At 36.2% G+C, this 27,425-nt stretch overlaps 1 protein-coding gene across 1 annotated transcript in view; it reads left to right on the forward strand.

Moving 5' to 3' along the window:
- Positions 1-27,425, forward strand: part of DSCAM (DS cell adhesion molecule) — a 715,945-nt gene that overhangs the window by 43,587 nt on the left and 644,933 nt on the right. The gene's annotated exons all lie outside the window — the stretch shown is intronic.

Consider the following 27,425-nt stretch of genomic DNA (forward strand, 5'->3'; position numbering starts at 1 on the left):
ACTATGAGTAAGACATGGCCACTTTGTGATCATAAGGACTACATAAATATTAAATATTTTCCTTTCATGGTTTCATATTTTTCCTATGCTACCTATAATGATAAAATTTTTTAAGGAGTTATTTTCCTAGATTCAAGTAATTTTATTCTTTTTTCCTGCATTCTTCTATCTCAACAATAAGGATAACTTAGAAATCTTTTCTATTATTCTAAGTGGCTATTTTTTCTGTCATATTGATGCTTATGTTCAATACAAGTACACCATGATGATAAATAGCTCAACTATATCTTATTAGCTCTATTAAATAAAATGTTCTATGTGATCAATAAAATATTTTAGAATTTAGGTTTGTTCCTAGCATTTCTTAGTAAGAGGAAGGATGTCACTTCCTCTTGATATGTTGATACTTTTTCAGATATGTTAAAGTGCTAGAGAAAATTCACAAGTCAATATTTAAGTTTCAAGGAATACTACAGAAAAATAGTTGTCTAAACTTTAAAAATATTTAAACTTTTGACTTCAGATTAGATGTTGAATAAATTCTCCATTGTGTTAAAAGTGTATCTAGAAAGAAAATACACATAGCTACAATCTGTGTCAGTTGTCCTTTGCATGGAAAATTGCACAATTGGCACAGTTGAGTGCTCATTGTGAGTCCTAGTGAAAGCTGGGCTCTCTGTATGCTCTAGTTATATTTTGCAGGCACATGTGGTTATTAGTGCATTTTCTTTTAGTTTCCTCTTGGGGAATATGTGGGCTTTTGGCAACAGCACTGAATTTAAGGTATGTTTATATGAGCCTGCCAAAGTTGTAAGTAAGCCAAAAGTACAGCTGATTCAATCCACAAAATGCTATTATTTAGAGGTACACCAAAAATGCTCATCTTAATGAGTTATAGCACTTACTTTGGTAGAATTTTCTGTCACATAAATTTTGTTCACACTTATCCAGATGTGACCTAACATATAAGAGATTCTACTTTCTAGTCCTAGTTCTGTTATAGGTCAAATTAATAATGTTTCTGCTGCTGCCACCACCACCACTACCACTATCACCACCACCACTACTATTACTACCTGACACTTGAATAGTGCAATAAAATTTGCTAAGTGTTCTACATACCCAATAACATTTGGACATCAGAACAACCCTAGGAGCTAGCAACTACAAATGTGACATGATTTAAATTATTAATCATAATTATCTATATTTTAGAAATGAGGAAACAGAATCACAGAAATTAATCGACTTATCCATGGTCACATAACTGGTAAGTGGCAAAGGAAAGGATTTGCAAGCAAGTTTTTCTGACTTGAAGTCTAGCACATATTTCCTGTTCTATGCATATTGTTACCCCCATACATAAACAAAACAAAATAAAACCTTTGCATTTATATAGCAATTTGAGATTTGCAGAGTACTTTTACATTTCTTGTGTCACATGATGCTCAAAATGAGCATATGAGGGCGAGTGTTACAGGTCTTATTGTCTTCATTTAAAGATGAAGAAACTGAAACAGAGAAATTGTGTCAGACATCATCACATAGCTAGTTGAAATAGAAGTTTTCCAAATTAAACTTATTTTTGTTTTTAAAGTGGGTTGTCTAATTAACACAGCTTGTCTCTATGAGAAATTCTCAGATGAGAAGAGCCTCTGAACAGGAATAGGCTGAAACTTTTATTCTAATAATCCCTGTAAGACATCACATAATAATATTTTTCAATAATATTTTTAATTTAAGTGCATATATACACATGTTATATAAGTATATATATATATGTGTATATATATAGTATGTGTATACATAGATATATTTAGTATGTGTTTACACACACATGTATATTTAATCATATAGCCTCTCAAATTTTCTTCTTAAGAATGAGTATGACACTCATTTGGGTGGAGTAATCTATCTAACCCTGGAGAAAAATAGGAGGGGAAGGGGATAAGGAGGGAGGGTAAAAGAAGTAAGGGCAGATTGGGGGAAGGGCAGTCAGAAGCAAATCCCTTTTGAGGAGGGATAGGGTAAAAGAATATAGATAATAGAGTAAATATCATGAGGAAGGCAGTAGGATGGAGGGAAACAGTTAATAATAGTAACTGTGAAAAAAGAGAAAAGGGAAAAATTGTACAAAAATATTTATATCAACTCTTTGTGGTGGCTAAGGATTGGAAATTGAAGGAATGTCCATCAATTGGGGAATGACTGAACAAGCTTTGGCATATGATTGTGATGGGATATTATTGTGCTATAAGAAATGACAGGCAGGATGATTTCAGAAATATCTGGAAAGACTCATATGAACTGATGTATAGTGAAGTGAGCAGAGCCATGAGAACATTGTGCACAGTGACAGCATTATTGTTCTATGAGCAATTGTGAATGACTTAACTATTCTCAGCAATACAATGATCCAAGACAATCCCAAAGGACTAATGATGAAGCATACTATCCACCTGTAGAGAAAGAACTGATATTGATTGAACACAGACTGAAGCATGCTATTTTGCACTTTCTCTTTCTTTACTTGAGTCTTTTTGTGTAAAATGACTAATATGGTAATGTCTTACAAAATAAAAAAAATGAGTATGCTGGGCAAAATCTTGATGTTCCCTGCCTATGTTCATCTTAAGCAGAAATTAACATCTTGGACTTGCAAAGCAAATAGGGTTCTTTTATTTTCATCATTCCTATAATATGCAAATTTAAAAAATTATAATGAAACAGATTATAAATTTTTAGAAAATTATAATTCTCTTCTATGATAAGATCTTTGCCTTTTTCCTCTGGAGAGAGAGTGCTTTCCTTTTTTTCCCCCAAGGAAATAAAAATGGACAATACCACTGGCTAGTACTTCAATTGGTGACACCTTTGATCATTTTTACTTTAAAACTACCTTCCCAACATGTGTCCTTCTATGAAGTAGTGCTCCTACTACATGTGAAAGATAAGGTATAGTAGTCTCTAATTTTTACTACCAGGTGAAGCTGAGGCTGATGAATTGCTTGAATTGGGATGAGGATCCTATTATGTATCCTATTAGGGTTCCTATTAAGTATCCACACTAACATTGTAAGTTCTAGTGAGCTAGAAAAAGAGGAGCATTTTGGTATTGAACCTACAAGTATTGAATATGGTTTTGGTAAATGGATTCACCAATATTTTATGCATTTCTCAATTAATCTGAATAAAATTTACATTTCTGTTATTGCCTTTGGATTTTGTCATCATATAAAATGCTATTTTTATTTTATAGTTTAGTACTTTGTTGAAGTAAATCTCTACTTTCTTTGCTGATATTCTAGGTCTTGTTTTCTCTCCTCTTTGCCTATCTTTATAATGTTAATTTCTTTTTCTTATGTAATTGTCATTCCTTATATTTCTAGAACTGTATGAAATAATAATGGGGAGCCAAGGTATACTTGTTTCTATACTGAGGTTAGGTTATTTAAAATCTTTATGTTTTGGGTTTCAGTGGTTTGGATACAGTGGTCAGCTAGGTGGTCCAGTAGATAGAGTGTTGGGCCTTGAAGACTCATCTTCCTGTTTAAATCTGGCCTCAGATACTTATTAGCCATGTAACTGTGGGAAAGTTACTTAACCCTGTTTGCCTCAGTTTCCTCATCCATAAAATAAGCTGGAGAAGGAAATGGCAATCAACTCTAGTATCTCCACTAAGAAAACCCCAAGTGAGATCACAAAAAGCTGGATATGGCTGAAAAACGGCTGAACACCAAAAATTTGGATATAATGTTATATGTTTATATACACTTTTTTTAAAGTTCTGCTAATGATTTCTGCTATATAAGCCACTATTTCTTCCATTTATTCTCTTTTCATTTCTTTCAAAATTGTGATTTCTCTTTTGTATCATTCTAGAGATTCTTGCTGTGGTTCCATACTCCACAGTAAACCACTGAGTTGTTTTTCAACAGGTATTGCTTAAGTTTCTTTTTTTTTTGAGATATTTATTTACAGAGTTATGTAACCTTTTGGATTCTTTAGTATTCATTCTTTTATCTAATTTTAATATCTTCTCTTAATTTATTACTATTATTATTATTATTATTATTATTATTATTATTATTATTATTATTATTATTATTATTATTGCTCAAGGCTTTTTAACTTAATTTTTTTCACCCTGAAATTTTGGTGGTGGTGTGATTTTTTATGTTTCTGATCATCTTACAACTTGTTTTCTCTCTTTTTAGTGAAAGTATGACCCCAAACTTGTCTGTACCTCTCCTTCAATTTTCTCTCACATTGGAGATATTTTTCACTGGCACAGGTACCTATCCATAGTATCTTCTTAGGGACAGAAAGGGCCTCAGATAAATACTATTCCTCATTCCTTTAGTTCAAGTGCATCCATGCATGTTTACTCCCTGCCCCAGTTCCCTCTGTCTTTAGTTCTCTTGTTGGGCTGAGGCTGCATCTGTCAATTTTGGCTGGGTTCAGGAAAGGTCACATGGGTCTTCTAGATTGTTAACTCATGGGGAAGACAAGGCAGTCTAGCTGGAGCAGCAAGGAACTCTGGCAAAGAGATGGGTGGCAGTATATGCCAGGAAGATCAGATCACCAGCATCACTTTGGCCTCTATGTTCCTCAGACCTTTATGGAGAAAACCCAAGATCCTGAACCCAATAGCCTTGAGAATGATAATGCTTCTCATCCAGTATCCTCAACCATATCATTTGAGGTAATCTTTATGGATTTTCAGCCTGGCAACCTTTACCACAGGTACTACAGACACATTTATTGGAGATCCAGAAAAGAAAGCTCTTGTCATCTAAATCCTCGGCATTGTCAAATAGTTCAACATCAGAAAATGACATGATGGGGGCAGCTGGGTGGCGAAGTGGATAAAGCACCAGCCCTGGATTCAGGAGGACCTGAGTTCAAATCCAGCCTCAGACACTTGACACTTATTAGCTATGTGACCCTGGGCAAGTCACTTAACCCTCATTGACCCACAAAAAAAAAGAAAAGTAAAAGAAAATGACATGATTTTATCTTTAGTATTAAAGAGGAAGAATTACTGTCTTCCATCTGCATCCTAATGATAATGGGAGTTTTCCATATGACTTGCACCTTGGACCCTTTCATTTGTGTTGTCTCCTCCAATAGAATGTGAGCTCCTTGAGAGCAAGAATTATTTTACTTTTAAATTTATATCCCCAGGGCTTAGCACAGTGCTTCAAACATAGTAAGTGCTTAATAGGAGCTTCCTTCATTAATACTTGAAACTAGGCACCAGCCAAGGTGAAGTGTACTCTACCCCAGTTATTCCCTTCCTCTATATATAGCTAGGTAGAATTTATGTCTACTGCTTGCCAAAAGAATATTATCAGGAAAAGGAATTCACCTGGTGGAATTCACCAGAAAACTGCAAGAAGAGGGAAAATTTTGAGTTTTGTCAAAAACACAAATCTCTGGGTTAGGCTATGCAAACTAGTAAAATGCTGAGATTAGTGGGGAAGGGATACTAGGTACCTTATGGATTAGTGTTCTCCACTATTATTTCATATAATTCTTACCGTGGGGAAACCATCATATCTCTACCTCTGGCATATAATTCTTCTTTTGACAATTTTTGAGAGTTAGTGGAAAGTGGAGAAAAGGTCTATCCATTTTATAGGTCATGCCATCAAGATGTTTCTTTAATACATTTTAAGAGTTATTTAAAAATATGTAAAAATATGTAAGGAGATACCTTCTCCATCATCTCAAAACAGCAGGACATATAGCAAACAAAAAGAAAGGTAAGAAAAATAATTTTCAAAGTAAAAACGCCACAGGAAATAGAGCAAAAGAAATTAGGAAATGAGATTGCACAAAAGGCTGCTAGTACAAAGGACTATAATCAAGTAAAATATAAACTTAAATTTCCAAGAGAATAAAGGAACAATACTGTAGTAACTACAACTGGAATTCCAGAAAAAAGAATGAAACAACTACAAAATCACAGCAATGTTTGAAAAGTTTAATAAAATAATTGAAATATTTTGAGTAAATTTAGAACACTTTAAAAAGATAAATACTAAACTTGTTGGAATGTCAAGTGGACAAACTGAAGAATGAATGGAAGGGAGCATAACAAAAAACAGGCTGCACAAATTATTAGCACAATGGTAAGTGACAGCAAAACTAAAAGAGGATGAGTGGATCTGCAGAACAAAATATCTAACTTTGAAATTAAAACATTGCAAAAGATGGAAGAATCATTAACCTTCAAGAAAAAAGTAAAGAAACAAACATCCTAGATAACCTGTTTTTGGAAATCATTGAAGGAAATATTACAGAAGCATTGGAAGGAAGAAGAAAAATGGAATAATGGCAAATAATAGGAAAACAAGATCTAAATCAACATATGTGGGCTTTAAATCACAGTGCAACATTTTCAGTATCTAGTAGTAAACATTTCTCTTATCAAGCAACAACAGGACAAATAATAAAAATATTATTTGTTGATGTAAAAACAAATTTAAAGGCTATAATATATTGTTACAAAACTAAACAAGTGAGCTCTCAATTAAAGATAAGATATTCTCCAAATTTGATAGGAGAGATGTGCATGATGACTGTCACTATTAGTTTAGATTTGATGGTGTAATAATCAATAGTTGATAAGCACCGGCTATGGTCAGGCACTGTGTTAAGTGCTAGGGATAAAAAAAAAGACAGCTCCTGCCCTCAAGAACTAACCTAATGATCAGGAAGAAATACACAAAAGAAAGCTGAAAAAGAAGCAATGGTTTGGAGATCGGGAAGGGGGCAAAATAGAGAAGTCTAAAATCAATGCAGCTGGTGGGATATGAGATGCTAAGGCAATGCCAGTCCTATGCCCTCTTTGGGACTCCACCCTCCAATTAGAGGGGCAGATGGTACTGAGGAGGTGTGAGTAACACCTGGGAAACATATTGGGAGACATGGTGGAGAAGCCAAAGTTCAAAAATTAGTGCAGTCAGTAGGAAATGAGATTTCTGAAGTCACTCACAGGAATTCAATAGTTAACAGAAGGTAGTTTGCTTAACTATACCATAGAAATGGTATTCAACATGTAGATGCCAGGACTTAGCTTGGGTAGCCTTGGTCGTGTTCGAACTCCTGCCTGATCTTCATTGGAGAACTTTGGTTAGCAGACCAGGATGTGGCAACTTCCAAGGTTGTAAGGCATTTGCCAAATCTAAATGGTCTTTAGCCCATATGGCTGGTGAACCTTTTATATTCTTTGGTGGTAGACAAGCAACATCAGTATGATCAGAGGCAACCAGGAATCTGTATCAGGGGTGTTTAATCCTTGGTCTCCTGGGTCAATCAAGTTCAAGGGATAGCTTTGCACTTTTCAGAGAAAAACTTGTGTAACCTGTGTGGAAGAAGAGTTTAGTATACTGCTTCCAGTGATGTCTGCTCCTTGGTGGTGGGAGCAGCTAAGTGGCACAGTGGATGGAGTACTGGCCCTGAAGTTGAGATGACCTAAGTTAAATTCTGACCTCAGACACTTACTAGCTATGTGACCCTAGGAAAGTCACTAACTTAAATTGCCTTAAATTCAGGGCCTGCTCCAATCCTGATACATATGTATCTTTCCACTGGACCCAGATGGCTCTAGAGGAGAGAGTGAGGTTGGTGACTTTGCACAGCCCTCCCTCACTTAAATCCAATTCACTTCAAGTAATGACATCACCCTGATGTCATGGTCCTCTTTGAAAATTAACGACAAATAATAAGCACAACAATAACAACAAGTACTCCTTAGTCGTAAAAAGGTATAATAAAATACCCCAACTTCCTTCATCCCCACACTAGATAAGAATTATATTTCACTTCTACTAGTGAGACCTGAACTTGTTTGGTTTTAACTACACAGAATAATTAAGACAATCTAAGGGTTTCCATTTGATATTACCTGAATAGTTTGCCAAAAGGGTTTGCATAGATACTGACTCTGAGTAATTAATGACACTCCTTTTCTCCCTTTCTTCCCTTCTGTAACCTCCCCAGGTATGATATAAATGGGAGAGAAGTTTTAGGAGATACCTTGGGTTTGGGTAGGATTAAAGGCCCAGACTTTGCAAGAGTTGAATTTCCAAGTACAGTTTTATTAGCACCTACATGGGCTGTCCATCAATTGTTTTCTTATCATTTTTATGTTTGTTTCGAAAACTCTCCATCATATGTAGAGCTCTTTTCCACAGAGGTTTGTCATTGCTTCATAGTGATTTATGCAGTGTGGTGGGTTTTTTATTTATTTATTTTTTTAAATTTTTTTAAATTTTATTTTTTTATGTATAAGGTATTTTATTTTTTCCGTTACATGTAAAGATAGTCCTCAACTTTTGTTTATACAAGCTTTACAATTTCAGATTTTTCTCCCTCCCTCCCCTCCCTCCCCCCCTCCCCTAGACAGCAGGTAATCTGATATAGGTTATATCTATATATCTCTATACATATACATATATATATATATAGAGATATATATACACACACATATATATATATACACATAATAACATTAATACTATTTCTGCATTAATCCTGTTACAAGAGAAAAAATCAGAGCAGTGATGCAAAACCTCAAAATAGAAAAAAAAAACAACAGCACCCAAAACAAAGGAAATAATATGGTTCAATCAGCCTCTATACTCCACAGTTCTTTCTTTCTTTTTTTTTTTTCTTGGATTTGGAGATCCTCTTCTATCATGAGTTCCCTGGAACTCTTCTGTACCATTGCATTGGTGAGAAGAATATAGTCCATCACAGTAGGTCAAGTGTGGTGGGTTTTATACCTTCTTCCTCCATCCCAAATAGAGTGCTTATTTGCATTAGCTGACAGAAGTATTTTTCCAGGACACAACTATTATGATCTCCAATTTCACCATTTGGTCAAACCACACCTACATAGGTAAAGCCAGAAGTCTTTAGGTTGGAGCTCTACCCGGAAGGCAAGATTTAGTTGCCCTGGAAGCAAGATCATTTTAGTATGTAACAGGTTCTTTGAGTAGGGGAGCACATAGGTACAACCTATCAAATCCATTTCTTTTTTTTGTGGGGCAAAGTGACTTGTCCTGGGTCACAGAGCTAGTAAGTGTAAAATGGCTGAGGCTGGATTTGAACTCAGGTCCTCCTGAATTCAGGGCCAGTGCTTTATCCACTGTGCCATCTAGTTGCCCCCATCAAATCCATTTCTTTAAGGAATTTTGTTCTTCAGTCATTTCAGCTGCATCCAACTCTTTGTGATCCCATTTGAGGTTTTCTTGGCAAAGATACTGAAGATGCTTACCATTTATTTTTCTAGTTCTTTTCCATATGAGGAAATCGAAACTAACCAGTTAAGTGACTTGCCCAGGATCATATAGCTAGTATATTTCCGAAGCTAGATTTCTCATGTAACCTCTCCATTTTGGGGGGTAGAGAAATCTTGCTTTCCTCCTGCATAAGAAATCACCCTTTTGGGGTGGCTAGGTGGTGCAGTGGATAAAGCACCGGCCCTGGATTCAGGAGTACCTGAGTTCAAATCCGGCCTCAGACACTTGACACGTACTAGCTGTGTGACCCTGGGCAAGTCACTTAACCCCCATTGCCCCGTAAAAAAAAAAAAATCACCCTTTTCCAGAGAACAGCAATAGAATAAACCTAGTACCTTCTTTTTGCAGGAGTCTAAGTCTTTGCCTCCCTTTTGTTCTCATTCTTCTATTATGCAATGAAACCTCTGGGTTAAGGACCACTTTCATCAGCAGAATGACTTTTTTGTGTGATATTATGAGTTTCATTAGCTGCTCCTTGGCCATCATTTTCCATTCCTTAAAAGTTAAAAGCTCTCTCTTTCTAATTAAATGTTTTGGGCCAGTTTACTTTTAGTCTCATTATGCAGGCATTCTAACTTCTACTAGACAATGACAAAAAGAGAAAACTGTACCTTGGGGCTTTCTTTTTCCTTCCTCAATGTTTCTTTCAGCATTCAATAAGCTAATAGTTCTATGTCATTGGAAACCTTCTCCCTTTCTTTGAGAAGATTTCATATACTAGAAAGGCTCATGCCACGGTGCCAAGTCCAACAATCTCATCTTTCTGTGCTCCATGTTTGCATCACCCTTGCACCACTTCAGACATATTGGGGTTTTTTGTTTGTTTTTTGTTTTTGCAGGGCATTGGGGGTTAAGTGACTTGCCCAGGGTCACACAGCTAGTATGTGCCAAGTGTCTGAAGCTGGATTTGAACTTGGGTCCTCCTGAATCCAGGACCAGTGCTTTGTCCACTGCGCCACCTAGCTGCCCCCTTCAGACATATTGTATCTTATAATAATTAATTCCATCTTATCCCAATTATCCACTATACCAAATGTGAGGGGCAAGTCTGACAGCTAGTATCTTGTTTAGTTTCAATGTTCAAATGATATTGTCATTCAACAGTTAAAAGTTGTAAAGATTTGGCTTGAAATAACTGCCAAGTTTGAATGGACTTGAGTTCATGTTGGTGTTGGACCATTTTATGCCCTTTAGTAACTAGGAAGCCACATCAATACTATTGGAGGCTGTATCAAGAGAAGTAGAGCTTGAGCCTTGGTCTCCTGGGCCAATCCAGTCCAAGGGATCATCTTTCAGGGGAAAAATGAAACAAAACAAAAACAAAACCCTAGCCTGATTTGAATGGGGAAAGAATTTAGGCTATTGTCACTGCAATACTACAATAAAAATGGATTTTAAAAGAATTAATTACTGCCTAGCTTCATTTTGAGAAGCAGAGTTGAGCACAATTTTTATAATGAAAATATGACAGGCAAATTTAAAAATGACAAACAACTCCAAAAGTCTTGAAAAAATTGAGTCGTAGAATAAGAGAGTATCCAACAATGTAAAGAGAATGTGAGGAATAGTCCAAGAATGATGCATGGACCACTTGCATTAGATTTTTTGTAGTCTGTCAACAAACATTTATTAAGTACCTACTATGTGCCAGACATTGTGCTAAGCATTGAGGATACACAGAAAGGCAAAAGACAGTCCATGCCCTCAGGTAGATCACAATCTAATGAGGGAGTCAACATGCAAAGAACTACAAACAAACATGATATATATATATAGGATAAATTGGAAATTATCAACAAGAGGAAGGCACTATAATTAATTCCCTTCTGTGTTTAATGATGCCAGATGTGTGTTATTTGAATTTCCTGTTCTTTGTATTTGAATGTCTTTCTCCTGGTTACTTGCATAAATTGTTGTTTTCCATGAAATTGTTAAATTTAATGACTATGTATCTTAGAGTTTACTAGATAGGTGGCCTTGGTCAGCTGTACAGAAGTATAGTATTACATGCTTCTGATACTCTAGTAGATAGGGGAAGGAGTTGCTGGGGATTCCCTTCACCTTTTGTGGGGAGCAATGAAGAGGGAATTTTCCAGAGCATGTGGTAGAGGTAAAGGTATAAATATGAGCTCCCAGAAAAGGGATCTCTCAATTTTATCATAGTTCCCTGGAGTATAATAGGTGGTTGACAGGGTTAGAATTCAAACAGTGCAGTAGAGATTGATACAAGCATTCAAAACCTGATCATGGAATGACTTTTTTTTGGAGGGAGGAGGAAGGAGTACTACACAACTCAAGTCCCCACCACCATTGACTGAAATAGCAAGATAATGACTTTTACTTAAGATGTAATATAAATATGGTTATAAGAATAAGATATATCAAAGAGTAAGAATTTCAGGCTGATAGAGAATTCAGAGTCTATGTAGCTTATGTGATACCTGAACAAAGATCTCTTCCATAACAAACTCTACAAGTGACTACCCTGACTATGCTTGATGGTCTGTAGTGAAGGGGGAACTACTTTATCTAAGGCAGTTCCTTTTGGGGGGGTGAGGAGTGAAGCTATGAAAGTGAGAAGAACCTATCTCATCCTTAACAATTTCTTACTAAAGTCCTAGGATGAGTAGATTATATTTGTCACTCATTCTTCAAACCCTTGCATTCTGGACTCTGAGCAATGATGGATTTAATGCTAAATATAGTAATAATTTTGTATTTTGTGAGGCAGCTAGATAGCTTTAGTAGTTAAATTGCTGTTCCTGGAAGTCAAAAACTCCTGAATTAAAATGCAGCTTTAGACACATTAGTAGTGTGACCCTGGACAAGTTACTTAACCTCTGTTTGCCTTAGAGGCATCTAGATGGCTTAGCATATAGAGTGCTGGGCCTGGAGTCAGGAAGATCTGAGTTCAAACCCAGCCTCAGATACTAGTTGTGTGACCCAACACAAGTCACTTAACCTCTGCTTGCCTTAATCCACTGGAGAAGGAAATGGCAAACTACTTCAATATTTTTGTCAAGAAAATTCCATGGACAGTATAATTCACAGGGGTATGAAGGGTCAGACATGACTGAAAAACTGAACAAAGTAGCAACAATTTAGAGATTTGTTTGGATTTTTCAGTTCTCATCCTAAATGATTTTTTTTAAGCTTTTGCACTATTGGCTTCCCCTTCTACCACACATACACATAATCTATATTTTCTGCCCTTGTCTTCTGTGATACTATGATCTCCTGGCTCCCCCCTGTCCTTTATTTTTTGTTCTTTCCATCTTCTTACACTCACTCATTTGTGCTCAGCTCCCTCCTGACTATACAACTTCCCTGGCTACCTTTTCCAGAACTGAATTGCATTTTTACTCACACACACCCATTCCCTTACTCATTGTTCACAGTGGGAGAATGAATTAAAGTCAACTTGCTCTTTATTGCCATATCCCAGCTTCCCCTCTACTACCATTATTTAGTAAAGTCTTCTACTGCAAGGTTCATTACATATTTATTGTCCAATCAAGATTCTTATGCATATTGTTGACTGACCTACAAGATAGTTTCCTTCCTTCCTCAATTAAGTCAGTGCCTGACTCACAGTCATTCTCTCTTCCCCCAAACTCCTTCCTTTCTTCTTATTTTAGTTTTTTTTCAGTCATGTGCAATTCTTCATGACCCCATTTTGGGTTTTCTTGGCAAAGATATTGTATTGGTTTGCTATTTCCTACTCCATCCCATTTTACAGATAGGAAAACTGAGGCAGACAAGGTTAGGTATCTTTCCCAGAGTCACAAACTAGCATTTGTCTGAGACTAGACTTCGACTCAGGAAGAGGAGTATTCTGGAGTCTAAGCCCAGCGCTCTATCCACTGTGCCACCTAGCTGCCCTGTCTTTTTACTAGGGGATATATATGCATATTGATATTTTAGAAAACACTTTAATTTCCTGATTCCTCAACTTACTCATTTCTCATTACATACTCCTCTACCACACTTCAACTACACTCAGAGATGGTCATATCTTTGCTCTTCCTGTAATATATCAATGATTCATTTTCATGAAATCTGATATTCCTTTATCTAATCATAAATCTGTTGTTATTCACCTCTTCCTCTGCTTTGCAACTTCAAAACCCTTTCTTTGGCTTCACAACAACCTCTAGATCCTCAAGCTTTCTGTACTATCCCAGATTCATCAGCCATTCATTGGCTACATTCTCTTCCCTTCCATATCTTTCCTAATTGGTGAGTTAGTTCAGCTCTTCAATGTTCTCTTCACATTCTTGTCCCATTATCTTATCAAAGATTTCACCTGCCAGACTCAAGTGCTGGATTACTCTCATCATTCTCTGCTTTCACTTCTATTCAAGTTTCTCAAGATAACTGGGGAAAATCATTAAAGTGTGTTGATTGGGTCCACTAAAATTTTTTGTTACATAATCTCTACTGAAAGTGCCCTCTCCAAAGTTACAAATGATCTTTTATTTATTTATTTTTTTAATGTATGAGGTATTTTATTTTTTCCGTTACATATAAAGATAGTTCTCAACTTTTGTTTATACATGCTTTACAATTTCAGATTTTTCTCCCTCCTTCCCTCCCTCCCCCCTCCCCTAGACAGCAGGTAATCTGATATAGGTTATATCTATATATCTCTATACATATACATATAGATAGATATATATATATAGATATATATACACACACATATATATATACACATAATAACATTAATACTATTTCTGCATTAATCCTGTTACAAGAGAAAGAATCAGAGCAGTGATGCAAAACCTCAAAATAGAAAAATAAAACAACAGCACCCAAAACAAAAGAAATAATATGGTTCAATCAGCATCTATACTCCACAGTTCTTTCTTTCTTTTTTTTTCTTGGATTTGGAGATCCTCTTCTATCATGAGTTCCCTGGAACTCTTCTGTACCATTGCATTGGTGAGAAGAATATAATCCATCACAGTAGGTCAACACACAATGTTGATGATACTGTGTACAATGTTCTTCTGGTTCTGCTCATCTCACTCATCATCAGCTCACGTAAGACCCTCCAGGTTTCTCTGAACTCTTCCTGCTCATCAACAAATGATCTTTTAATTGCCAAATCTAATTGCCCTTTCCTAAATCCTTATCCTTCTTGACCTATATGTAGTGTTTGATATTGTCAATCACCCTCTTCTTGATATTCTCCTCTCCCTAGGCTTTCATGCCATTGTTCTTTCCTAACTTCTGACTAATCCTTCCTATTCTCCTTTGCTAAATCTTTATCCAGGTCATGCTTGATAAATTGATGCACCCCTGGGCCTTTTTTCTCCTTTTCCCCCTCTATATTATTGCATATGTTGAAACAATAATTCCCATAGTTTTTTTCCCAGCCCTCATCTCTCTCTTTACCTCCAATCTCACATCACCAACTGCCCATTAGATATCTCGAATTGGTTTTACTGCAAGACATTTTAAGCTAAATGTTGCCAAACCAAACCAATTTCCTTTTCTATCAAATCTTTCCCTATTTCTCATTTTCTTATTACTCTCAATGATGTCTCCATCCTTGAAATCACCCAATCTTGAAATCCAGGTGTATCTTTAACTCTTCATTCTCCACTTCCCCCACCCTGCTGCCCCACCATATCTTCATATTGAAGCAGTAGTCAAAGGATTATTTTTTCTACTTTGTAATATCCCTTGAATATTCCACTTTCTCTCCTCTAAATCTGTCATAACCCTCATACAGACACTTATCACCTTATACCTGGAGTAGTATAATACCCTACTGATTGGTCTCTCTGCCTCAAATCTCTTCCCATTCTAGTTCATCCTCCACTCCCCTATCAAAATGATTTTCCTAAGGCAAACATTTTACAAGATCACTCTTTTATTCAACAAAGTCTAGTCATTCTATATCAAGAACAAAATAAAAAATTCTCCATTTGGCTTTAAAATCCCTTCATAGCCTAGCTCTTTCTGAGTGACATTTGAGAGCCCAGGCCAGTAGCAAGTTAGACAAAAAGTCTTCAGACTATTATGCCACCTCTGCACATGGACTTGGAGAGACATATACAACAGAGCTACTAAACTAAGTTTAGAAACTACTCCATCAGAGGCCTAAGATTTTATAGTTGAGAGTATGTACCATACTATTGAGGAAAATGTTTGCATGTTTATTCTGAAGTATCTTTGAAGTACATATCTTTATGTAAAAGGTAAATGATGTTAAGTGTTTGGATGAAACTAGGGTGCTAGTCACTGGCCCTTTAACAATGGTTAAAGTTGACAATGGGAAAGGAATATCTGGTAGATGGTCCATCCATGGTGTAATGGAGAAGTGCCAGCCACAAATCTATCAGGGTACCACAGAAAGCTGAGGGGTGATTTAAGAAACTGGCCCTAAGACAATGGCACCAGTGTCCCTTTTTCCATTAATTTTAGTGGTTAAACAGTTTTAGAAGATTAGTTCAACAATAAGAATGATGGAGAGAAAATGACAGAAAACAAAATTTTCAATTTCACTAGCAATTCCAGAGATGCAAAGTAAAACTATTGTGGATTACTACTTCACTTCTATAAATGAGTGAAATGATTTAAAGTAATGAAACTTATTGCAGATAAGCTTGTAGAGAAAGCGGCATATTCATATATTTTTAGTGGAATTAGAAACATTTAGAACACTTTGGAGAGCATTCTGTAAGCATTCTGGCAATTGTGATAAGCTCTGCGAGTATTATAAAAAACAACCCAGCTCCTCACCACCCCCTGCCCCCCAAAAAGAAACAACAAAACAAAGCTATGAAAAGATTTTAAAATCAGCATTTTATGCAATTTCAAGGAAACCTGGAAATAATTCAAATGTCTAACAATAGGTGAATGGTAAAATAATTTGTGGTACACTATATAATGGAATACTCTGATGTAATTAATACTAATAAATATGAAGCATACAAACTTGGAAAGACCTTTATCAAAATGATGCAAAACATAAAAGGAGAGCCCAAAGAATTATATTTAAACTATGACCATGTAAGAAGAAAAAAAAGACAAAAATGAATAGACAAAAAAATCTTTAAGAGGATTTGGGTTGACTGGAAATGTTGATACTGTTTGTATTCATTTGACTTAATTTAAATGTGAATGCTGAGTAAATTTAGTTTATTATATTGTTGTTTAATGTGAATCATTCAATAAAATATGTAAAAAAAGAATAATAAAGAATATATGTATGAGGGATCTAAGAATGAGACTTAGCCTTACTAGATCCAGACTACATTACAAAACAATAATGTGTTAGGGCAGAATTGAATTAACTATAGTGCAGCTGACAACAGCTGATGAGGAAATATTCCCCCAGGTAGATGATCAGGGACACAGGTGTGGACACTCAGCTGTGTGGAAATCTGGAGGGGAATAGCCTCTACCAGAAGCATATAGGGGCTGTTCTGCCTGCTCCTTTGGGGCTTCTTTGACCTGATAAAAACTCTAGCTCTGTATAGGCTGCCTCCACCTGCACTCATAATGGATGTTTGTGCTACTACTTAAGAAAATTAACCATTTAATTATATTCTTTGGCCCAAAGTACTCCATTGCTTCAGACTGGATTTAGGCCTCTTTTGATCTAATTGCAACAGTTAGCAGGATCTGACATAACCTCAGGGCTCAGAAAGGAGGGCCAGTGGTAGGACAACCCCTCCTATCCCCTCCAGCTAGATCTGTTTTCTGGGGATAAATCTCAGGTTGAGTATTGGAACCTCAAAACCTATTTAGTTTTCAACCCTTTCACATTTTACAAATTGAGGCCTGTGAAGTAAAGATGACGTGACCAAAGTGTAGGGAATGTTGGAAGCTGCATTTGAATCCAGAGACTATGGCTCTAAAGTTATGTTCTTTCCACTGTGCCACAGAACGTCTTGTGAAATAAAAGCTTTGAGGACAAAGATCCATTCTTAGTCTAGAATTGATAAATTCCTTTCACGCTGCTATCCATAAAATACATTTTGGTTAACTCAGAATTAACATTGATATCTATCCTGGGTGAAACCAGAGGACAAGAGAGAGGGAGGGATTGATACAATGCCATGCAGTGAGCTTCCACTAGTACTCACTATGTACCTTCCTGCTTCTGTTTAAAATAAAACAATTATTGATAAAAGACTCAGACTCTTGGTGTCTGAACACATAAGAGTTTTCTAACTGAGGCAAGCAATTATCAACACAATCTCTACTGGGTCAAACATGGAAGAAGTGATCAGTAGAATAGACTGCATTTATAAAAAAACCACCTAAAATCAAACATCTTTAATGTTCTAGTGCTTGATAAGAGTAGCCTGTACTTATATTGTCCTTAAAAGTTTTCTAAATCATTTTGCGTATGCTATTTTCATTTGAGTCCTATAACTATGTGAGGTAGATATAACATATATTATTATCTACATTCCACAGATTAGGAAACTAAAGCTCAGTGACTTATCTCTATTCATACTAATAATAAGTATTAGGTTGGATTTGAAACTAGGATTTCCTATTTTTAGTATAGGGTGCTTTCTCTCTCATACACATACTTGTATATGGATATGCATATACACAGAATAAATATCTCTATACATATATGCATATATATAAACTTGTATATATATATCTCAATACCTGTATGTACATATACATACATTAATGCACATATATAGACAAATATGTACATATTTACTTGGGATATATACTTGATAAAATCAAGAACACAAATGACTGGCAGAAGCACTCTTTATTCAACAAAATTCCTAAGAAAACTAGAAATCAGCTGGTTGAAAAGTGTTTGACAAGCATCTTACACCGTGCCATATGCTCATTATACATAGATAAACCAATACAATATGAGTTTTTAAAAGTCTTACCATAGAAAAATTAAAGGAGAATGGAAGGATTTTTTTTAGAAATATGTCTTATGGGTTCATAAAAATACACAGGGCATGTGACTTAATAAATGAACTATTTTCAAAAGGAAAATTATACACTTCAAAGATTTGCCTGACTTTTTTTTTTTTACAAAATCACTAATAACAACAAAATCAAATTCAAGCTACTCTGAGACATTATTTTAAACTCATTAAATCCCAGAAAGATGGGAAAATCCATTACTACATAGGCCATAGAAAAACAGGTACATTCATTGCTCTTGTTTATATAAATTGGTCTAATTCCTATGGAAAACAATTTTGAACTATGTAAGAAAAATAAATATTGTTCATATCATTTGACTCAGAGATTCTTCTATTAGAAATATAATTCAATAACATACTGAGAACACCTGCTTCTTTTCTATTTAGTCTAATAAAATACTGATAGCAAACAAAATGTTAATAGCATTAGTATTTGTGATAAAAATATAGAAACAAAATATGTGCTCAATAATTGAGGAATCACTAAATTAAAAACATTTATCAAGCATACTACGTACCAAGCACTGTGTTTCATTTTGGGAATACAAAGAAAAAAATCAAATATTCCCTGAACTCAAGGGAATTATATTCTGTTCTTTACAAGAAGGATCTTGGCTACTCTTCTGACTCTCTTTACTTCTTTACCATTCTCCAGAAATCGTCTAATCTCACAAGGTTCCTCTATCCCTATAGCCCCCTATTCAAATTAGTGAGTTTCTAACAGGATCACCATTTTAAGGAAGTGTCCAGGATACTCTGCTCCATATTTTGATATTTCCTTTGGCCTTTTCTTCTTCCAAAACACAAAAGGACCCAAAAACACAAGCTTGAGTTAGAAGACCTGGGTATGATAACCTAAAACAAGAATGTCTTGGGTGGATCAGTGACCTAGGGAAACCCCAAATCTGTTTTAGCCACCTCCAATATTTCAAGAGAGTCTGATGACATTCTGAGTATTGGCAACCTTTAATCACATAAGCTTGTATTTAAATAGTAAAATAATTTTTCCCAAACAAATTATTTTCCCACAGTATCATAGCAGTTCTTTTGGTTGTGGTACATACATGAATATTGAATTGGTACTCATTAATTGGGGAATAGCTAAACAAGGTATGGCATATTAATGTGAAAGAATACTATTCTACTGTAAGCAATCACAAAGAGGATGGCTTCAGGGAAACCGGGGAAAAATAGTAAGAGCTGATGAAATGAGAAAAACCAAGAGAATGATGTATACAATAACAACACTTTTGTAAAGACAATCAACTTTGAAAAACTTTTTATTGATGCAATGACCAACCACAATTATGAAGAACTTGTGAAAAAAACATACTACTCACCTTTTGATAGACTAGGCATAAAATATGATAGACTAGTTGTGTATTGAGACTTTTTTTAATGTGGCCAATGTGGACATTTACTTTGCCTAACTATACATGTATGTAATTGTGGTTTTATTATTTCTTTCACCAGGAGGTTGAGAAAGGTAGAAAGGAAAGACCATTTTTATTGATTTGGAGAAAAATACCCTAAAATTTTCTTTGAAATTAATTCAATAAAATAGCTGACATGTTGAATGATAAATTCAGAATTGAAAAGATTGGACAAAATTTAAAAATATGAGATTAGTAGGAATAAATATAAAGTCATATGTGTTGTTGTTGAGTTGCTTTTCAGTCATTCCCCAACTCTTCATGACCCCATCTGGAGTTTTCTTGGCAAAGATACTGGAGTGGTTTGCCATTCCCTTCTCCAGCTCATTTTATAGAAGAGGAACTGAGGTAAACAGGGATAAGTGACTTGCCCGGGGTTTTATAGCTAGTTAGTTTTTGAAGCCAGATTTGAACTCAGGAAGAAGAGTATTCTTGACTCCAGGTCTGGCACTCTATCCACTGTATCACCTAGCTTCCCGTAAAGTCATATATTTAGTTTTAACAAAATCAACTTTTCAAGTATGAGACAGAAGAAATAGAGATAGTTGTACTTTTGTGGGGGATGAGGAGAGTAATATGGTTCTTAGTAGACTATAAGCTTAATGAGTCAACGATATGATATGAAGCCAGAAAAATAATGCAATCTTTGGTTATTTTAAGCCTTAAACAGAGAAATAATAGTTCTGTTGTACTACTGATCGAATAACATCTATAGTCATTACAATATAGGAAGGACATTAACAAGTTGTCTTGAGACCAACCAGAATGGTAAATAGATTTGAGATCACATTATATGGTTATACCCCACTGCTCTGATTGGGACTTGATTTTTCACATTACACTCCTTCACTTAGTGATCTCATCAGTTCTCATGACTTCCTTTTGTTTATTGATAGTGATGACTTCCAGAATTATCATTCCACCTCTAATTTCTCTCGACACATACCCTCAACTCTCCCTACTTATATGAAATTTCTTATTCAATGTCTAAAAGAGATCTCATCACATTTACTACTGAGTCTCCCTTACTTCTGAATCTCCCCATTGAAGGGATCACTGTTCTTCCAATAAACTGGCAACCTTTCCCTTAATTCCTCAGTCTAATTCATTTCAAATATTAGTTTGTTTCTAAAACTTCTGGTTTCTATATTTTAGATAACTCATATTATATATTCTTTCATCCTCACTCACAGTCACCAGCTTATTCAGACTCTCATTATCTTTTGCCTAGAGTGTAGCAATATCCTCTCATTTAATCTCTCTACTTCAAGCTTCTTGCTTGAAGCCTCTTCTATTCCACTTCAGTTACACACAAAGATATTCATACCCTTTACCTTATTATGATCCACCAGTGTTCTACTTTCACAGTTGTGAACTCTGAAATTCCCTTATCTGATCATTATTCTTTCATATCTGATCATTATCATTCCACCTCTCCCTTGCAAACCCTAATCCTGTTCTTCATTCCCTCCCAAAACTCCAATCTCTCTACTCCTCAATCTTGTACTGGCTACACTCTCTTATCTATTCCACACCTTTACAACTAGGTTCAACCCAACACAGTTCTCTACTCTCTAGTCCCTTGTCCCATTTTCCTATAGAAGATTTTGCCCTGCAGAACCTTAGCATTGGGTTACTCCCAGAAAAATAAAATATTAAAAAAAAAACAGTCTGGGGGACGGCTAGGTGGCACAGTGGATAAAGCACCGGCCCTGGATTCAGGAGTACCTGAGTTCAAATCCAGCCTGAGACACTTGACACTTACTAGCTGTGTGACCCTGGGCAAGTCACTTAACCCCCATTGCCCTGCAAAAAAAAATCAGTCAACAAATTTTATGTGGTGAGTATTGCATTTTTGTAAGTTTTAGAGGAGAAAGGATTAAGCAATATTGGTAAAATAACTAAAATGTTAAAATATTTTGCAATGGTTATATTCATCAGATACAGTATATATTATTTATTAGAATGGACTTATAATAAAATTACTCTACTTGTTCCCAGATGGAGTCAGTCTTATTACACTGGTTGTTCCCCTTTTCCAAGAAAATAGAATCTCTCATCATAGTATAATGGCTGTTGGCTATTGAAAGAGTCATCTGATAATAGGAAAGAGATGTAGAATCTAAGGAATGTTATAGTTAGGTGTACATGTCTTGTAAAATAAATAAAATATGACATTAAAATGGTTATGACCTACTGGAATAAATCTTGAATCCAGTGAGACATAGAAGAGAGGACAAAAAAGAGAGTTAGGTAGGATCTGCTTTTTGGGCCTGGTTTGCCATTGCATTTGTACATGTATTTCTTCCAAACTCATTGCATTATGCCTAGTGTTGTTAACAAAATTGTGGTAGGAGTTACCTGTATAGGAGAATCCAATTCAAAAGGTTCTATGCTACTCCTTACCAAAGCTAAGCTACTTCTACCTGTACAAACTATCCCATTCCATACCATCTTCTCCAACAGATTATATTCTCTGTCATCCTGCATTTATTACTTACCTTTAATCTTTCTCTGACAGTTCTCTACTGCCTACAAAATTGCACATGCCTCTCCCATCCAAAAACCTCTCAAATAAGTCTTCCATTTTCACCATAATCGTATATCTCTTCTGCTCTTTATTGTTAAAGTTCTTGAGAAAGCCATCTACAACACATGCCTCTATTGCTTCTATTTCCTCTCCTCTCTCTTCTTAACTCCTTAAAATCTAGCTTCCAACTTCTTCATTCCATCAAAACTATTCACTCCAAAGTTACTAATGATCACCTAATTTCCAAATCCCATGACCTTTTCTCAATCCTCATTATTCTTGACATCTTTGTGGCCTTTGACACTGTCAATCACCTTTTCCTTTATACTCTCTTCTCTGTGGGTATTTACATGTGTGTATAAATGTGTGTATGTGTGTGTGTGTGTGTGTGTGTGTGTATGTATGTTTCATGTGAGATAGGCATGAGGGAGGTAATAGTGGAAGAAGGCATATTAGTGGTATAGGAGAGGGTGATAGTTAATAAAATAAGTTAAGAAAGATTTTCTAGCAGCAGTCATGGTTTAGTTGAGTTTATGTAAAATAAATTTATAGTGGACCCAGTCAGAAGAATATGATTTTTCTCTACCTTTTTTCAGTAGCATGTATGAAAGAACAAAAGCAACAGATGGTGGGAATAAGCCAAGACTGAGGTTTGGCAGGATGCAATTAGTATTGTGATAAGGGAGTCAGGAACTTGAGAAGACAGTGTAGATATAAACTGGTTCAGCAAAGGGTCAAGATAAGGAAAAGAAGATGGTATGGCTAGTGCAAGGATGATAGCCTGAGAGAGAAGTGAAGGGTCAAGTAATTGGACATATGAGGGTGGATGAAAAGTAGAATTCTATATAGGAAGGTAGACAAAGAGGTGGAAATTTGATGGCTCATGTTCAAATAAGTGGATTTCAGAATTCTTGAACATGGAGGTGGTGCACTTAGAAGTGATGACAAGATCAAAGATGTAACCATATTTGAGTATGATTCAAGTGAGATGGAGAAGTAGGTCATAGGGAATGAACAGGTTGAAGAACTGAATGGTTAGGATATTTGAGGGAGTCATTATGTATGATGGTATGAGGGCAGGAACTGGGAAGTTGAGGAAGATTGAGAGCCAGATATTGAATTCACTGAGGAAGAAAGGGTAGTGTCTCGGTTGTCTTTTTTATTTCTTGCACATCATCTCTTTAAAAAATTTATTTATTTATTTATTTAGAATCCCCCCCTTACATGTAAAAAAACCCTGTAACATCGATTTTTAAAACTTTGTGCTCCAAATTCACTTCCTCCCTATCCCCCCTTAAGAACTCAAGCAATTCAATATAAGTTATACATGTCCAATCATGTAAAACATAGCAGACAAAATCTTTAGAAAAAGGAACTAACAAGAACAACAAAATATACTTCCATCTGTATTCAGATACCATCAGTTCTTTCTCTGTAGGTGGATGACATTTTTTATAAGTCCTTCAGAGTTGTTTTGGATCATTGCATTGCTAAAAATAACACATTCACAGCAGATCATCTTAAAAATTTCTCTTATTTTGTATACAGTGCATTTCACTTTGTATTAGCTCATGTCTTTCCAGGTTTTTCTAATAGCATCCTGCTCATCTTTTTATTTATGGTAAACTACATTGATATAGAACTTTAAAGGGAGATTTCCTTGCAAAACACCCATGAGGTTGATTATTTCAACAATAATAGCTAACATTTAAATAGTACCTCATACCTTACAAAGAATTTTCTTCATAATAGTCCAGCAAAATACATCATCCTCATCATCCTCATCTTACATTGCTCTTGCTTCTGCTTCAAAGATTTTCCCAGTTACTATTGGTAGCTGTTTCCCTCTATCCTATTCAATCCTGATGAAATTTACTCTATTTTCTATCTTTTTACCCTTTCCCTCCTCAAAAGTGGTTTGCTTCTGACTGCCCCTCCCCCAATCTGCTCTCCCTTTCTTTACCACTCCTCCCTCATCCCTTTCCCCTCCTACTCCCCTGTAGGGCAAAATATATTACTATACCCACTTGAGTGTGTATGATATTCCCTCTTTGAGCCAATTCTAATGAGAGTAAGGCTCATTCACTCCTCTGCTCCCCCTCCCCATCTTCCCTTGCACTCCATTAGCTTTTTCTTTCTTCTTTTATGTGAGATGGTTTATTCCATTCCACCTCTCCCTTTCCCTTTCTTCCAGTGCAATTCTCTCACCCCTTAATTTTATTTTAAAGATGCCATCATGGGGCAACTAGGTGACACAGTAGACAAAGCACCCGCCCTGAGCCCAGGAGGACTCAAGCCCAAATCTGACCTCAGACTATCTTGTTTAAAATCTAAATGTGGGTCCCAATCTGCCCCCACCCAGTTTTTTTTTTGGGGGGGGAGCTGGCTAAAATCACTGATAAATTCAGCAATAGTTTAGGCTTTTAAGGATTTATTAAAATATATAGTATAAGTTAGTGGGGAGAGAGAGAGAGAGAGAGAGAGAGAGAGAGAGAGAGAGAGAGAGAGAGAGAGAGAGATTGAGAACAGATTCCTTATAGCATGAAAATCCTAGCTTGGATCTATTTGGTATAACCAGAGGGAAAGAAACCTTCCTTTTCCTAGCTGCCCACATGAAATCTCTCACCACCAAGCCAGTGTCTGAACAATTAAGAGGGGCCCTCCTGTTCTCTGTCTGCCACCACTATGGTTCCTCCTCAAAAAAGACAATGCTTTTGTGAGTGAGCATCCACTTCCTAGTTCCTCCCCCCCCCCCAAAGGGGAGGTCCTTCAAACTGATTGGTTGAGAGTGGTCTCTTGCTGATGTCAGTAGTATACCACCTCTGGGAACAACATCACTCACGGCCAGCCAGGTGTGGTCTCCATCAAATCACCCTTAATTAGGTACTTAGTTTCTCATTCTCACCCAATTCAAACAATACTAAATCAATCAGGTGGGACCCCTGGGCAACTGCCAATTCCCATTATTTTATCACAAGACACAAGCCACTCAGCAGCCTCTCGACCCTGGGCATGCCACCCCACTCTGGCTGCCCTGCAAAAAAAATAGGTAAACAAAAAAAATGCTTTACATATATAATCCCTTCATAATCAATTCCCACCTGTGCCTTCTGTCTAAATTTATTCCTTTTAGCTGCCCTAATACTGAGCAAGTTCTTATGAGTTAGAAGTATCATCTTCCCATGTAGGAATGTAAAAAAGTTTAACATTTTAACCTCCCTCATATTTACTTTTTTCCTGTTTACCTTTGAGTCTTCTATTTGAAAGTCAAATTTTCTATTCAGTTCAGGTCTTTTCTTCAGGAATGCCTGAAAGTCCTCTTTTTCATTGAAGTCCCATTTTTCCTCCTGAAAGATTATACTCAGTTTTGCTGGGTAGGTGATTTTTGGTTGTAATCCCAATTCCTTTGCCTTCCACAATATCATATTCTATGCCCTTCAGTCCTTCAGTGTAGAAGCTGCCAGATCTTGTGTTATCCTGACTGTGACTACACAGTATTTTAACTGTTTCTTTCTGACTGCTTGTAATATTTTCTCCTTGACTTAGGAGCTCTAGAATTTGGCTATAATATTCCTGGAAGTTTTCATTTTGGGATCTCTTTCAGGAGGTGATTGGTGGATTCTTCCAATTTCTATTTTGCCTTCTGCTTTTAGAATATCAGGGCAATTTTCCCTGTCAATCTCTTAGAAGATGATGTCTAAGCTCTTTTTTATCACGGTTTTCAGGTAGTCCAATAATTTTAAAATTATCTCTCCTGAATCTATTTTCCAGGACAGCTGTTTTTCCAAGGAGATATTTCACATTGCCCTCTATTTTTTCATTCATTTGGATTTGCTTTATTGTGTCTTGAATTCTCATAAAGTCATTAGCTTCTATTTACTCAATACTAATTTTTAAGCAATGATTTTCTTCAGAGAACTTTTGTACCTCCTTTTCCATTTGGCCAATTTTCCTTTTCAAACTGTTGACTTTTTTTTATGACTCTCCTGCGTCACTCTTATTTTTCTTTCCATTTTTCCCTCTATCTCACTTACTTTTCCTCTACTTCTCCTACTTTATCTTCAAAGTCCCTTTTGAGTGCTTCTATGGCCATAGACCAATTCATATTTTTCTAGGAAGCTATGGATGTAAGAGCTTTGGCTTGGTTATCTACTTCTGAGGGTGTATTTTTACCTTCCTTGTAAGCAAAGAAGCTTGCTATGGTTAACATTTTCTTCTGTCTATTCATTTTGCTAGCCTATATTTTGACTTTTAACTCCTTAACATGGAGCACTGCTTCCAGGATACATTTTCCCAAGTTTCAGGGAGTACCAGGTAGTGTGACTTAAAGAGAGGCACATTCTGAACTCACCTGGCCTGTGCTCTGGTATGTAAATAACCCAAGGACAACTTGCTCTTTAACCTGGAAATAAAATATCTGTTTCATTATGGTTGCTAGCTCTGATGATCCTGCACCCCTCCTCTACCTGGGCTGCCATTCAAGACTGCTTCCTGATTCCTAGTGAAGGCAAAACAAACAAGTTCCACCTCAGGGCCAGCAGAGACCCTTGTATTCTTCCCCTGGGCAGGTGCTCAGCCCTCTCACCAGAACGTGAGCTTAGTTCCAGAAGAAGATGCCACTGCAGCCAATTCAGAGGCTCCAGAACTCTCTTTCTCTGGTGCAGCCTGGGGCTGAATCTGCACCGTGAAGCCAAGGGGCTTTGTTTTGCTTTCATCTGGTTACAACAAACCTTTCCCGCCAACCTTCTAAGGCATCTTTGGCTGGAAAATGATCTCATGCCATCCTTTTGTGGGTTCTGCTGCCCTAGGAATGATCTTATTCCATTATTTGGAGGTTTTTTCATGATTGGGTGGGGAGCTCCAAGAAGTTACTGCCTTTCCTCTGCCATCTTGGCTCTACCCCTCTTGCATTCTTGGTTGTCTTTAAACAATAGTTACAGAATTTTGATTTGGTGCAAGATATTGAAGTATCTTGCATGGAGCTCAGAGGTGGAGAGGTTACTGAATGATGGATATGATTAAAATGGTATTCTCTCTCTCTCCCCTCACTCTTCCTACTCTACCTACTCCCTTCCTCTCTGTGTGACAATTTATTTAGTATTCTGTGTATCTCAAAATAAACATTATGAAAATACATGAGGCTTCTGTTTGTCATTGGCCTCTCTCATTTTATTCTTTATCTGTGATTTAAAATATATTTCTCACTAACCTAAACTTA

This window comes from Dromiciops gliroides, chromosome 3 (assembly GCF_019393635.1).
Source record: "Dromiciops gliroides isolate mDroGli1 chromosome 3, mDroGli1.pri, whole genome shotgun sequence".
In the NCBI taxonomy this organism is placed as follows: domain Eukaryota; kingdom Metazoa; phylum Chordata; class Mammalia; order Microbiotheria; family Microbiotheriidae; genus Dromiciops; species Dromiciops gliroides.